Raw genomic sequence first — 13,574 nt, 5'->3', positions numbered from 1 at the left:
AATGCTGAAACCAGTTGCTGGTGCTGAAACTACTGTCAAAATCTACAGCGTATCTGTATCTGAAACAATTTGTGGCCACTGTTTTAAACACATCTGTTCCTTGGGGTAGAGGGGGAAAAGAAATTTCTATATAAATTTAATCTAATAATTTAATTTAGTCTCAGTCCTAATTGCATGGAACTGTGAAGACACTGGGAAAATAAAGGTGAGTGTAAATCCTATGTCACCCTGCTGAGAAGTGCTGCAGTCAGCTCTGAGTGAGCCAGGGGCAGTCCTCAGGGAGGTAACTGCATTAACCAGAGTACTCCCAGCTTCTAAACTGGCATCACAAAGGCTGTATGTGCAGGTTTATTGGAAGGATGGGAGGGGTTAGGATGCTTCTCTTCTTTTAATAGCACAGAAATCTGATGACTGGAAGGATGCATTACTCTGGATTTGGGGAGTCTAAAGCAACGAGGCCAATCCAGCTGTCAGCAGGTGGTGTACACACATCATGCTTGGCATCTTGTTTGTCTGATCACAACTGTAGCCTTGGTCTCCAGCGTGGCCAGACTTTCTATGGAGAAGGCTGAAGTGTGTGTGTACACCATCTCAGTTCAGTGGTCAGCATCTTCGGGGGTCTTGGGCTCTCTTCCCCAACTCCTCATTTCTCCACATGTATGTTTCTGTTATTACTACTACTACAACATTATGAAGTAAGGGAAGAATTGTATTGGGAAATACTCTTCACAGGTTTAAATCATGAATGACTCCACTCATTTTAATGAAGTTTGTTCAGTTTGTTTCCAACGGAATTTGTCATCCATTTGTTGAGATGGAATTAGGTATTGTCCTGGTTTTGGCTGGGAAAGGGTTAGTTTTCTTCCTAGTATCTGGTATACTGCTCTGTTTTGGATTTAGTATGAGAAGAATGTTGATAACACACTGATGGTTTAGTTGTTGTTAAGTAGTGCTTAATAGTCAAGGACTTTTCAGCTTCCCATGCTCTGCCAGGTGCACAAGAAGCTGGGAGGGAGCACAGCCAGGACAGCTGACCCAACTGGCCATTCCATGCCATATGACATCATGCTCAACATGTAAGCTGGGGGAAGAAGGAGTGGGGGGACGTTCGGAGTGATGGTGTTTGTCTTCCCAAGCAACCGTTACAGGTGCTGGAGCCTTGCTTTCCTGAAGATGCTGAACAGCTGCCTGTGGATGGGAAGGAGTGAATGAATTCCTTGTTTTGCTTTGCTTGCGTGCACGGCTTTTGCTTTACCTATTAAACTGTCTTTATCTCAACCCATGAGCTTTCTCACTTTTACTCTTCTGATTCTCTCCCCGTTCCATTGTGGGGGGAGTGAGCGAGCGGCTGTGTGGGGCTTAGTTGCTGTCTGGGGTTAAACCATGACAGGTATAGCTGCTGATAAAAGGCATTATGTTAGTAATTGGACAGGTAAAATAACATTTTAGAACATGCACCTCTTTTCCACTTGTCTCCCCCTCCTGTGAAGTCAAGAGTTGTTCCCAGTGTATCAGGTATAAATAAACATAGGGAAGAGCCTATGTAAAGTTGTTCCTTTCCCTGGCCTGGCTAAAGGATTCTTCTAAAAATCCCTTCCCACCAAGGTGCAGTTTTCCCAGTGTGATAGGAGATTTAAAAAGGCACCTGTATGGCTCAGCCCTCTGGATGCAAAACTCTTAACGTAGGTTGTTTTTCTAGGAGCCAGCTTGTTTTTCTAGGAGTACAAACAGGAGTCAAGAGAGCATAGAACATGGAGAATTACATCCTCTGCTTAAATTTCTTCACCTTTGTCTCTCCCTGCAAGATTATGAAAAAATCCTGTGTGCAAGCAGAGACTTGCTTTATCTCCTGTCAGAAGTTCACTTTTTAATATTAGTTTCTTTCTATTTTGTTTGGATTCTCTCCTTTTCTTTTGCCGGTAAAGACTTAATGAATGTTAGCCTGACAGGAAATGCTGGGATCCAAGCTGTGGATGGTTTGCTGCCACCAAAGTCCTTTGAGCCTTAAAGTTCATCCTTATCACCGCTATTGAATATAACAGCGTCATCAGATTACTTTCCGGCATCGGTTTTCACACATGATTGACAGATGTAACAAGCAGGTAGGCAAGAAACTTAACTCGTTGCAGGACAATAGATGTGCACATTAGAAGCTTTCTGAAATGCAGAATGTTACTAAAGGCCATAACCTGACATCAGCAGTGGAGCTGGCTGCAAACCACTCAGTTCACCTCGGTTCTTAATATTTCTTTTTGTTTTGTTGCTTACCTCTTATAATAAATCAGTACTCATTTCCTCAAGGTATTTCTTGCATAGCAGGAGCCCCCCAGGACATGGGAACCCATTAAAGACATTGATATTCTTGCTTCAATATTAAGCCAGGGAAAAAATTGACAGGAATTTCAAGTTCACTGTGCATGCAGGAGGTGGTTACCATTTCCATATGGCTTTCAGACTGTCTTCACTCCCAGTGAAAACCCACACCTGAGGAAGACCCAGCAGGGCCTGAGGCATGATGCGCTCCAAACAGGTTTTGATTCCCACCAGCATAATTTATTGAAAACATTCCGGTTTTTTGGAAACTTTCACAGCCAGTGTGGGAGCTACTGAAATATGTCCCTATCATGTAGAACAAATTTTGAATGGCAAAACTCAAAGTAGCTATGGTCAGTGGTTGGACAAAGTTCCTCGTGACTGTCCTTGCAGCAGGTCCCAGATCATATATACACTCATGCTTTCAGTCACTTATTGTTTTTTTTTTTTATATTGGACAATTAGAAGTCCTACTGATAGGCCAAGATGGAGTCCCCGTATCCCAGCTTTGCAAAAGCAGCATTGTCCTTTTGGATTTCACCAAACTGAACAGTTGCTGCTCATGTGCCCCAGCTGGTACTCTATGAAATGCTGTGTGACAGTGGCTGGGGAGAAGGGGAAGGAAGGAAATCCTTAAGGTCTAAAGAGGCGATGATCCATATGATCTGCTCTTAGCTCATGCTCAGTATGCTTTGCAGCCTGGCCATGTTCTTGGGCTCTGCTCGGGAGCATGACGCCAGCTCCAGTGTGGCATTGTGAACAGCTTTTTCCTGCCTGAAAGAGGAAAGAGGCATAGTGCTATAGACCTGAGGGATTTCTGGGGCTTAGCTTGGCATTTCTGATTTTGGCCTGCCTCTTTTGCCCTCACCAGTAGCTCGTCAGTTCCTAAACACACAAAGCATACATAAATATAAGCACTGTACTCCTCAGGAGTAACCCCATGAATTAATGGAACAAAAATGGTTTATAAACATCTCAACCTTCATTTGCTATACGTGGAAGGTCCAGTAACTGTATTATAGATGACAACCATGTGTCATTACACTGCTCTTTTACCTGCTCTCATCCCAGTGACAAATTTCATTCCCAACCAAAGGGGGGTTGCTCAGATGACTTTCAAGATGAATTTTTAATTTAAGCCACCCTCTTCTTCCTGTGTTGTTTCATTGCCCATCTCTTTCCATTTCAGCCTTAGGCAAGTGAAAACTTCTGACTTACTACTGTTTCACCAGCGGTTCCCACATATGGTTAAATGGCTGCAGCGTTTCTCTGCAAAAGTCATTGTGTTTCAGAGAGAGGTGAAATGGTGCTGGTGATACTGCAGTTTGTATTTCGCAGCTGCCCAGATACATGTCTGAGATAAGGGACTAGGGATGTTTCTGATTAATATTACTGACATTTACAGTCTGTGCAGCGGTAGAGACAGACCTCTACTACTCTAAGTGCAACAGGTGCATCTAATGAGAGTCCATGTCTATAAAGAGTGAGTAGGCAAGCATTAATCTCTCTGACCTTGGCTATCTACAAGATACTTGTCTAATCTGACCTCCTTGTCCAAGCTCCCTCTGTACTTGGTGGAAAGAGTGATAAATCCCTCCAGTTTCAGACACCTCTCTCAGGCTGGGATTAATCATCTCAGAAGATAATCTTTCTCTGTTGGGTCTAGTGGAAGCTGATGTGGCTAACATGGATTAGATAGCTACATTTTAGATTACCGATTTCCTTATTCCGTTATGTTTGGTAGACTGAAGCCTTATGGACAAAGCCATCATTTCATGGCGCATGGTGCCAGGTAGTGTGACTGTCAAACACCCACACTTATCTTCATTTCTTGTACACCCAGCTTGGGAGCAGGAATAAGAAATTGGATTATGATTCTTGCTCTCCTGTCATTTCCTCAAGTAGCAGATTGATAAGTCAGCACAAAATAGATATCCATCTACAATAAAAATATACTAAATCCATTATACAACAAACTAGAATGAATGGATTCTTTTGATTGGGGTTTTTTTATGCTTACATAGCACATAAATACATTGTATCTGGTTGTAACCGTGCAGGCTGAAGAAATACATAGCTGTTGATTTGCCCTTTAATTGGACTGAAAATCTTCTAACAGCACTGTAATATTACCACTTCCTTCTGACCCTGTGGAAGAATAATAAGAAAAGCAACAATACTGAGAGGCTCAAGGTGAGATTATCTGTCTTTCTTCTCGGCAGCAGGAGCTGCTCAGAATGTTAATCAATGCTGTTTCCAAGCTCGAAGCCATCTACTTCCAGCAGCAAACACTTAAGCTATTCAGTCCTTAATGAAGTTGTCCCAATGTCACATCTTTCCTTCACACTACACTTCTTGCACCCCTACACTGCCCAGATGTAACTGTCAAAGGCTTTATAGCCCCTATTCGATCTTATCCTTTTCAGAACAGTTATCCTGCTCAAAAGCGACAAAATTGAAATGAAAAATTAGGAAGGGTTGTTGCTCTGTTCTGGCTAGGAAGATGTTACTTTGTGTAGATATTGGGTGGGATGCCTCCATGATGCAAAGTCCAGATACTTGGTATTAAAGTTTCTGCCATGTTATAGGTGATGTTAGTCTATATTCCCCATAAATAACCAGTAGAAAGAATATAGACTGAGATCTGCAGCCTGCAAACAGGAAGAGCTTTTCAAATTTAGCAACATCCTGTGGATTTGATTTTGGCCAGCATCTCAGTTGGTCCTTTCCTGCACAGTGTGTTCAGAGACACCAGCAGCTATAAAGCTTCTCGTACCTCTGTTGTGAGATTTTATCATTCCTGTCATAGGGTCTGCTGTGCTAGTGCACCGAAAGAGCACAGGGTGGCTCCTCCATCCCCAAAAGCTCCCTCTGGATAGGGAAGAACATGGCAGGAGACCAGGAGCTCTCTGTCTGCTCCATGCAAGGAGCAAGGGTTTGAAAGCAAGAGATGCCATTTGCTGTCAGACAGATTTTTTTTCATAGCACAGCATTTAAAGGAGGGATTTGACTATGAAGCACTTCACTTGCAGGAAAGGACCAACATAAAACTTTTTTCCTAGCTTTTAGATTTAAAGCCTGGTTTAAAGAACTTTAAGGAGGATTAAATTAGAGACACTTCTCTGGTATGAAATGGTGCAGCTTTTCAGTGACTCATAGAAACAAATCTGTTTCTATCACCTATGGATGAAGCCAAGCAGCAGGACCATGGAAGACCAGCATGAGAAAACCACCAAATAGAGCATTTTCCAATTTAATTATATATTTTATGAAAAGATAATGGCTTTTTTTTTTTTGGACCGCAGTAAGAATTTACATATTCTACATGTAAACAGTCCTCTGGGCACCTTATCTCTGTTTACAAATGATAGTTTCCTTTTAAGTATTTGCAGTGTTTGTTGAACACATGATAAACACAGGTTAGAGGGCATCAAGACTCTAACATTGCATGTGTTATTTTCCTTTTTTCCCCTCCCCCTTGCTTTGTTTGGTTTGGGTTTTTTGACCTCCTAATGCCTTTGCTCCCTGACCCGGAACATCAAGAAACAAATCAAATCTCCACAGGGGAAAGGTGCTCATTTAAAACTTGTTTTGGTTTTCAATGCAGCAGCAGCACAAAGTCAGAGCATTTTTGACACAAATAACTTCAGTCTTTAACCTGCAGCATTGCTTTACATAACATTCAGTAGTCTTGCTAATACATCAGGGAAAAAATATATTCCTAGATTTTTCTTCTTTGGGGCAAATAAGAAAGCACTTGTGAAAGAAAAGTATTTTAATGTCAGAGTTATGGGTTTTCTTTTTCTTTTTCATCTCTTCTAGATCACTTACTTTAGGAAGATGTTTGGTTCTAAGTGTTGGATTTTGAAAACAGAGGGTTGTTTTGTTTTGTTTTGTTTTGTTTTTTAATTGGATATCAATAGCTGGAAAAGAGTTCCTGGGGGACATTTGCAATGTGTATGAGTCCTATTGATCCCCCTATTGAAGATGCATTCATGAACATCATCTTTTGGCATCTGTCATAATGAGTCTTTCCATCAAGACAGACAGAAGCTGCTCTTGGAGTAACCTGGGATCAGGGCCTGGGAAGCACCAGCACTGTGCTGAGTCTGGGGCATGTTGCCTGCCTGTCACATATCGCCTATGTGTCCTCGGGCAAGTCATCTGAGAATGGTCCAAAGCCAGGGAATTTCACAGGTTTGTAAATCTGCAGAGGGACTGTGCTGATCAGTTAGTGTTTCCTGCTCCTGTAGGATTTCCCTGATTGAATTTCTGTTTAAACTTAGCTATGACTTTAAGTAAAAATCATGTAAACCTGTCTTAACTTTAACATGCCCAGTAACACTACAGCTCTTGGTAATCATTCCGCTGGTTAATTACTATTCATATCAAAGAAACCATGGTATTCCTGAGGAAGCACAAAGCCTGAAGTTTACATATTTATTTTCCTTCTATAGTATCATTACATAAAGAATACAACAGAGGAAACAGGATTTAATTTCTGACTCACAATTGCATCTACCTCAGCAGAAGTACCTGAGCTAGTTGGATGTGAGAGAGTCCAGATCCCAATGCAGTTTAATTGGATATGCTGATTATTAGCTCAGGCACAGATCTAGGTTGAGGCAGTTTAGTTTTGTGCAGCCTGAGTGCTAAGAGCGGAGCTGTGCTGAACCAGTGGCACTGACCAGCTTGGGGCTTCTCTGTCCCAGAAGCCAAGGCACTACTTCACAGTTCCTGTTAGTTCATGCCATGCTCACAAGGCAGGACTCTTTGGGCAGGACAAGGTTTTAGGTAGGGCTCAGGGTTTGCTTACAGAGGCCTGGAAGCCCTGTGGAATAATAATGCTGTACTGACTCTCAGACCAGGCTTCCAGTGTCTGGCCAGGTCCAGCACGTGGCTAGCTTTTAGGTGCTGAGCTCTCATTTAGCCTGTGCGAGACAGACCCTTGCAAAGGCACACTCACAGCGGAGGTGCAGCAACATGATCAGATAAACAGTATTGTGACAGACTGATTCTCTGCACAGTTTGAGCAGGATTAAGGTACCTAAACATAAGCATCTAGAGGACCCCACTAGGTCTCCAACTGCTGTTTTAAAAGAGTGTTTCCATTTGTGCAGTACAGCTGGCAGCCCTGCTTGGAAGTGTCAGACGCCCAAGGGCATTGGAAATGGCACTAGACTCCAATGTATGGATATTTCAATTACAGCACCACTAACGGAAGAAAAACTCCTAAATCTACTTGGGTTTGATCGAGAAGTATAGTTCACAAACCTCAGTGATCCGTTAAAGCATCTGCTTCACAAAGCTAGGCTCCTTAAGCCCAAACTAATCCGCCCTAAACTTAGGCATTTAAGATGGGGTTAAGAACCTGTGTACCATGAATTCTTTCTGCAGTCAGTAAAAAGAAAGGTATATCTAAGAGTTTATCTGAAATCTAGCAGATTCTACATGGGATTATTCCAGGGTTTGCCAGCTATCTAATTCTTGGCCAGGGACTTTCTTCCTACATGCTTTTTTTGATCTGCATTGGATGTATTTTGCCTTTGTGGCAGCTGTTCCCTGAAAGTAGAAGGTCTGGATGAGTCCAAGCTTCTGGATGAGTCCAAGCTTTTGAGTAACTCACCTGCAGCCAGTGGAACTAAGTCTGCCTTTGAAAATGTCTGAGTAGAAGCAGATTCCCCCTCATTGTGTTTAGAGAAACAATATGGGTATCAGACAGCATCCAGCATTTGTCTACATGAAAGTCCCTGCTGCAGCTGATGAAATGTACACTCTAGTTAAGTCTCGTTACCCTTTTGTCATATAGATCAGGACTATATAGATTCAAAACAGCTCTGTTAGTGAAAGGGAGAGGGCGGGAGAGAAGAGGAAACCTAGCAGTGCGTGAAATGACATTTCAATGAGAAGTTTGCCATTCAGCTGACAGCTGAAATCTAAATTTCAGGAAGATGAGGAGTGTGGAGTCACATGGGCAGATCTTATATGCTGCAAGGGCTTGAATTTTTGAGGAATGAACTGATGTGGGCATTTGATAATGACAGCTTATGGGGCATCGGACCTAAGTGGTGAGAGGAATGGCCCAGCTAGGGGAATATCCATAGGTTGTTGCCATGCTTTGTTTTATGATATGAAAGCTTTTGAATGCATTCATGTAATAAATAAATAAATAAATGAAGTGCATCGCTGTCACCAAGGGCCCTTTCTGATATTTATCAGAGAGACATGCTGTGTTTTCCTTTTGAATAGCAATGCTTTTCACTGCTGACAGATTCATGTAGGAGACTCAAAATCTTCAAGGAGAATTGAATAGGTTTTTCAGCAGAATTAAAACATAGTGAATGAAATATTTTTTTGCTGACTTAGCAGCTTCAATAAACTGAGAAAGTTGGATATAGAAAGATCCAATGTATGTCTGAATGTCTTAGAGCAAGTCTCATTTTCATGACATAAGAATCAAGACACATTACATTGTCACCTCTCTTTTAATTAGAAAGGTGTCTTTTATGCCATTGAATAACTACTGAAATTGGTCTGACATTTACGCCACTTTTTATACCGTTCTCTTGGGTCTTACTACGATCACTTTAAATTGCAGAGAATGGTCATAGGTCATCATGTTTTTTCACCTGGGGCATGGTCCAATCTCTAGTTTCAGATGATATTATTTTAAGAACCAGATCCTGAAAAATTGCAAATTTCCTCTGACATGTTATGCTAAACTGACAATACTCTGCTCTGTGTATAGATATGTAAATAGCGAGACAGTGAACGGTGCTCAGGACTGTGTAGCATTGTTTAAGAACTTAAGCACAGTAGGCACAGTAAGTTAGTTTCTGTTAGTTACTTCATGTAGCTCTTCAACACAACTCTACACCAGCTTTCCACCAGCAGTCTGTATTCCTCAGCTCTGTCTGTAGACTTTCCTGCCCCTTGTTAGTGCCAAAAAATTGTTGGTTTTGTTCTGCCTGGTTGTGCTTTCTGCCACAGAATAGCGCTTCCATCTCAAAGAAACATTTCTCAGCCATTCAAACGGCTTAGGGTTTGTGGGTTTGGGTTTTCTTTTTTTCCCCACTATTTCCATTCTTGACTTTCCAATGTGGGCTTAACCTCTGACAAGACATTTGAATAGATCTATCAGCACAGGAAAATCATGCTGAGGATTTCATAATTGAAACTGAAGTGTAATGTAGGGCAAAGAAAAAGAAGAAGAGGTAAGAGAGTTGAGCTATTCAAGCATGAGTGAAAGGATAGAAGTTAAAAGATGGGACTTGTACTGAGCATTTTCAGATCAGCCAGAAATTTTTCCTTAAAGGAGACAGAATGAAAACAGATGGAAATATTCAACATTAAAGAATTTGGAGAAGAGATCCTTAATCTGCTTCACCACTACTTTGGAACCTGATGTTATACAACTCTGGGCAAGTTGCTCATTCTTTCCTTTGTCTCTTTCTTCAGTCTCATTTGCCTTGTTTTGTCTCTGTGTTTTGAAAGCTCTTACAGGAGATTTTAAAGAGTGGAGCTTTCCATAGCATAGTTATAACAACTGCTAAATACATTTTCTGATCTGAAACAAGCAAAGGATTTATGACATGAAAGTCTCAGAGACTCAGATCTATCCTCATGGCTCTGAGAGCCCTCCACCCAAAGGTGACAGAATGAGGTGTAATGCTCCATCAGCTGCTTCCACCATACCTATAGGATAGGAGATGAAGTTAAGTATGCGTTTCTGAATTAAGTTTCAGATGTGGTTTCAATTCCCAGGCACTGGAACAAGCTGCCCAGGGAAGTGGTTGAGTCACCATCCCTGGAGGTATTTAAAAGACGTGTAGATGTGGCGCTTAGGGACATGGTTTAGTGGTGGACTTGGCAGTATTAGGTTTACGGTTGGACTCGATGATCTTAAGGTTTCTTTTCAAACCTAAATGATTCTATGATTCTATGATTCCATAATCAATCACAGACTTTTTGTAGGACTGGGAAAGCAATTTAATATAAGGAAGCCTCAGTTGACCAATATTAATCTATGTGATGATGTTCTCCTGTGTTCCGGGAATGTTACTGTAGCCAGAAACTATCACTGTTTATAGTGATAGGTAGTTTAAATAATATGGGTTATATTCATCCTGTAGACCTCAATCAAGCTAGGATGGGTTAAACTCCAAGCCTGGTAAGGCTCTTTCTTCAGAGAATAATTTACTGGCTGTAGCATCAAACGAAAACCTGAAACATTGTTTTCAATTGAAATCCAAATAATTTTGAAAAGTTAAAAGTGTTTAATCTGTGTTTTTCTTCTTCAAGTTTTCCATAAAAAAACAGTGCGTTTCAAAGAAAAAAAATCTTTATTCAAAAGATAATCTATGTATTAGCTAAAATTATTGTTCATCACTAAGTAATGTTTTCACTTCTTTGCAATTGCTGAGCTCCTGGCTTCCATCTTCCTTCCCAGTTCCATATGTGTAGTCATTTGCATTGAGTTTGTATGATGCAGAGAGCTCATGTCATCATCGCAACTGTTTTAGGGCTTCACTTAGGTCATTCTCTTCCTTATCAACATTATTATTTTTTATCAAAATTAACAGTACTAATGGAAAGTGTTATTTTTTTGCCCCCTCTTTCAGGTAAACAGAAGAGAACTTGAACCTGCTATTTATTCTTGCTTCCTGGAACTAAAACTTAGGTTCAAGCAGGTGGCATTTTTTACATTTGGAGAGGCTCAACCTCTGCAAGCAATGGTTCCAGACAGACTGGGAGGGGGTAAGGGCAGAAAACAGGACTGTGTTGCAAGAGCTGATTTCCATCCTTGAACAGGGTGATATCAGACTACTATTTATCCTCTCTGTGTCTCAGTTTTCAGAACTACAAAATTCAGTAAGAAACTGTGATCAGCTCTTCTTTACTTCCTTCAGACAAAACCTCTTTCCTCTTTGCTCTTTCTTTTAAATGATCTGGGTTAAAAGAGGTCAGGCAGAACTTTTCTACTTTGCACTGCCTTAGGACAGGAGGAGGCTTCAAGCAGCGTCCATGGGACCCATTTGTGGTGGGTCGGTGTACTCAAATCCACCAGTCTCCTGCTGTGATAAACACACTGGTCATTTACATGCAAGCACCAGTCTGGCTCTCATTTAAAATCCTCTGAAGAAGTTTCTAAGCTTTATTTGCTGTAAAACAGAAACTCTTCTCTCACTGCCCCTTCTGCCTCTAGCTGGCTGGTAGACTACTGATTACTTGTCTTTAACCATGATGTGAACTATGCCAGCAAGAATACATGTTATTTAAATCCCATTTGCATTAAGCTAACGGCAAAGTGTTGACAATATTAAGGAGGGAGAAAAACAGAGGGAGAGAACTTAAAAAATGAAATCTCCCATCAGAATGCAATTAACCTGCTGCTCACCTTCTCTTTATGGACTGTCAGAAGGAAACTTTTGTGTATTTATGTCATAAAAACATAACTCTTTTTTCCTTCTTCATTGTCATAAATTAAGATCCAAACAGACTTCTGGTGATACTCAGCTATTGAGTTCACTCTCGTTTTAAAAAATACCTGGCCTGCAGATCACTGGAACTTGGGGGAGTATTCCAAGGAGATATCACAACAGGCTTGTGCTAATTCCATATTTTCCCTTGACATTTGCTGTTGGGGGAGGATGCTGTGGTAGATATGGTGTTAGGTTGACATTGCCCAGCTGTTGCTATGTTCCTGTGGATTAGGGGAGCTTTCACTGGAAGGACAGGAGCACACTGATTTTGCTTTACATGACTGTCTGCATCTCCTGGCAGTGGCTGGCTGCAGGAATGGGACCATATAAGTTTTGATTTCTAATAGAAATACCTTCTAATAGAGGTAGCATGTTATGGGAAGAGCTACAAATGTCATCTATCTGGACATCTGTAAGGTCGTTGACACGGTCCCCCACAACATCCTTCTCTCTAACCTGGAGAGAGATGGATTTGATGGACTGTCCGGTGGGTGAAGAATTGGTTGGATGGTCACATCCAGATGGTAGTGGTCAACAGCTCAATGTCCAGATGGAGATCAGTGACAAGTGTGTCCCACAGGGGTCTGTACTGGGACCAGTACGGTTTAATATCTTCATCAATGACATAGTGGGATCAAGAGCATCCTCAGCAAGTTTGCAGATGACACCAAGCTGAGCAGTGCGGTTGACACGCCTGAGGGACAGGATGCCATTCAGCGGAACCTGGACAAGCTTGAGAAGTGGGCCCGTGTGAACATCATGAGATTCAATAAGGCCAAGTGCAGGGTCTTGCACCTGGATTGGGGCAACCCCTGGTATCAATACAGGCTGGGGGATGAAGGGATTGAGAGTAGCTCTGCTGAGAAGAACTTGGGGGTACTGGTGGATGAAAAGCGGGACATGAGCTAGCAATGTGCACTCACAGCCCAGAAGGCCAACCGTATCCTGGGCTGCATCAAAAGAAGCATGGCCAGCAGGTCGAGGGAGGTGATTCTGCCCCTCTACTCTGTTCTGGTGAGACCCCACCTGGAGTACTGCATCCAGCTCTGGAGCCCTCAGCACAGGAAAGACATGGACCTGTTGGAGCGGGTCCAGAGGAGGACCACGAAAATGATCAGGGGGTGGAACGCCTCTCCTATGAAGAAAGGCTGAGAGGATTGGGGTTGTTCAGTCTGGAGAAGAGAAGGCTCCAGGGAGACCTTATTGCAGCCTTTCAGTACTTAAAGGGGTCTTATAAAAAAGATAGGGACAAATTTTTTAGCAGGGCCTGTTGCGACAGGACAAGGGGGAATGGTTTTAGACTAAAAGAGGGTAGATTTAGACTAGCTATAAGGAAGAAATTGTTTACAATGAGGGTGGTGAAACACTGGAACAGGTTGCCCAGAGAGGTGGCAGATGCCCCAACCCTAGAAACATTCAAGGTCAGGTTGGACGGGGCTCTGAGCAACCTGATCTAATTGAAGATGTCCCTGCCCATGGCAGGGAGGTTGGACTAGATGACCTTTAAAGGTCCCTTCCAATCCAAACTATTCTATGATTCTATGATTATGGTTAGATACCAAGGAAATGGTTCTGCAGGATCAAAATCTCATCTTTCCTACTCAGTGGTGTGGAAGGAGTGCCAAATATGGACATATGTTCTCTCTTTAGTTCAAATGATGAGACTGCAGAAAGGTAGCTGAAGAGAGCAAAGCAGATCAAGGCTGGTCTTTATATTGAGGAATCATTTGGATACATGAATTCATTTTTCTTATTCCACTATTTCTGATGCCTTCTGAG

Source organism: Calonectris borealis, chromosome 6 (assembly GCF_964195595.1).
Source record: "Calonectris borealis chromosome 6, bCalBor7.hap1.2, whole genome shotgun sequence".
Classification (NCBI taxonomy): domain Eukaryota; kingdom Metazoa; phylum Chordata; class Aves; order Procellariiformes; family Procellariidae; genus Calonectris; species Calonectris borealis.
The sequence above is the reverse complement of the archived record's forward strand: the minus strand, read 5'-3'. Positions refer to the sequence as shown.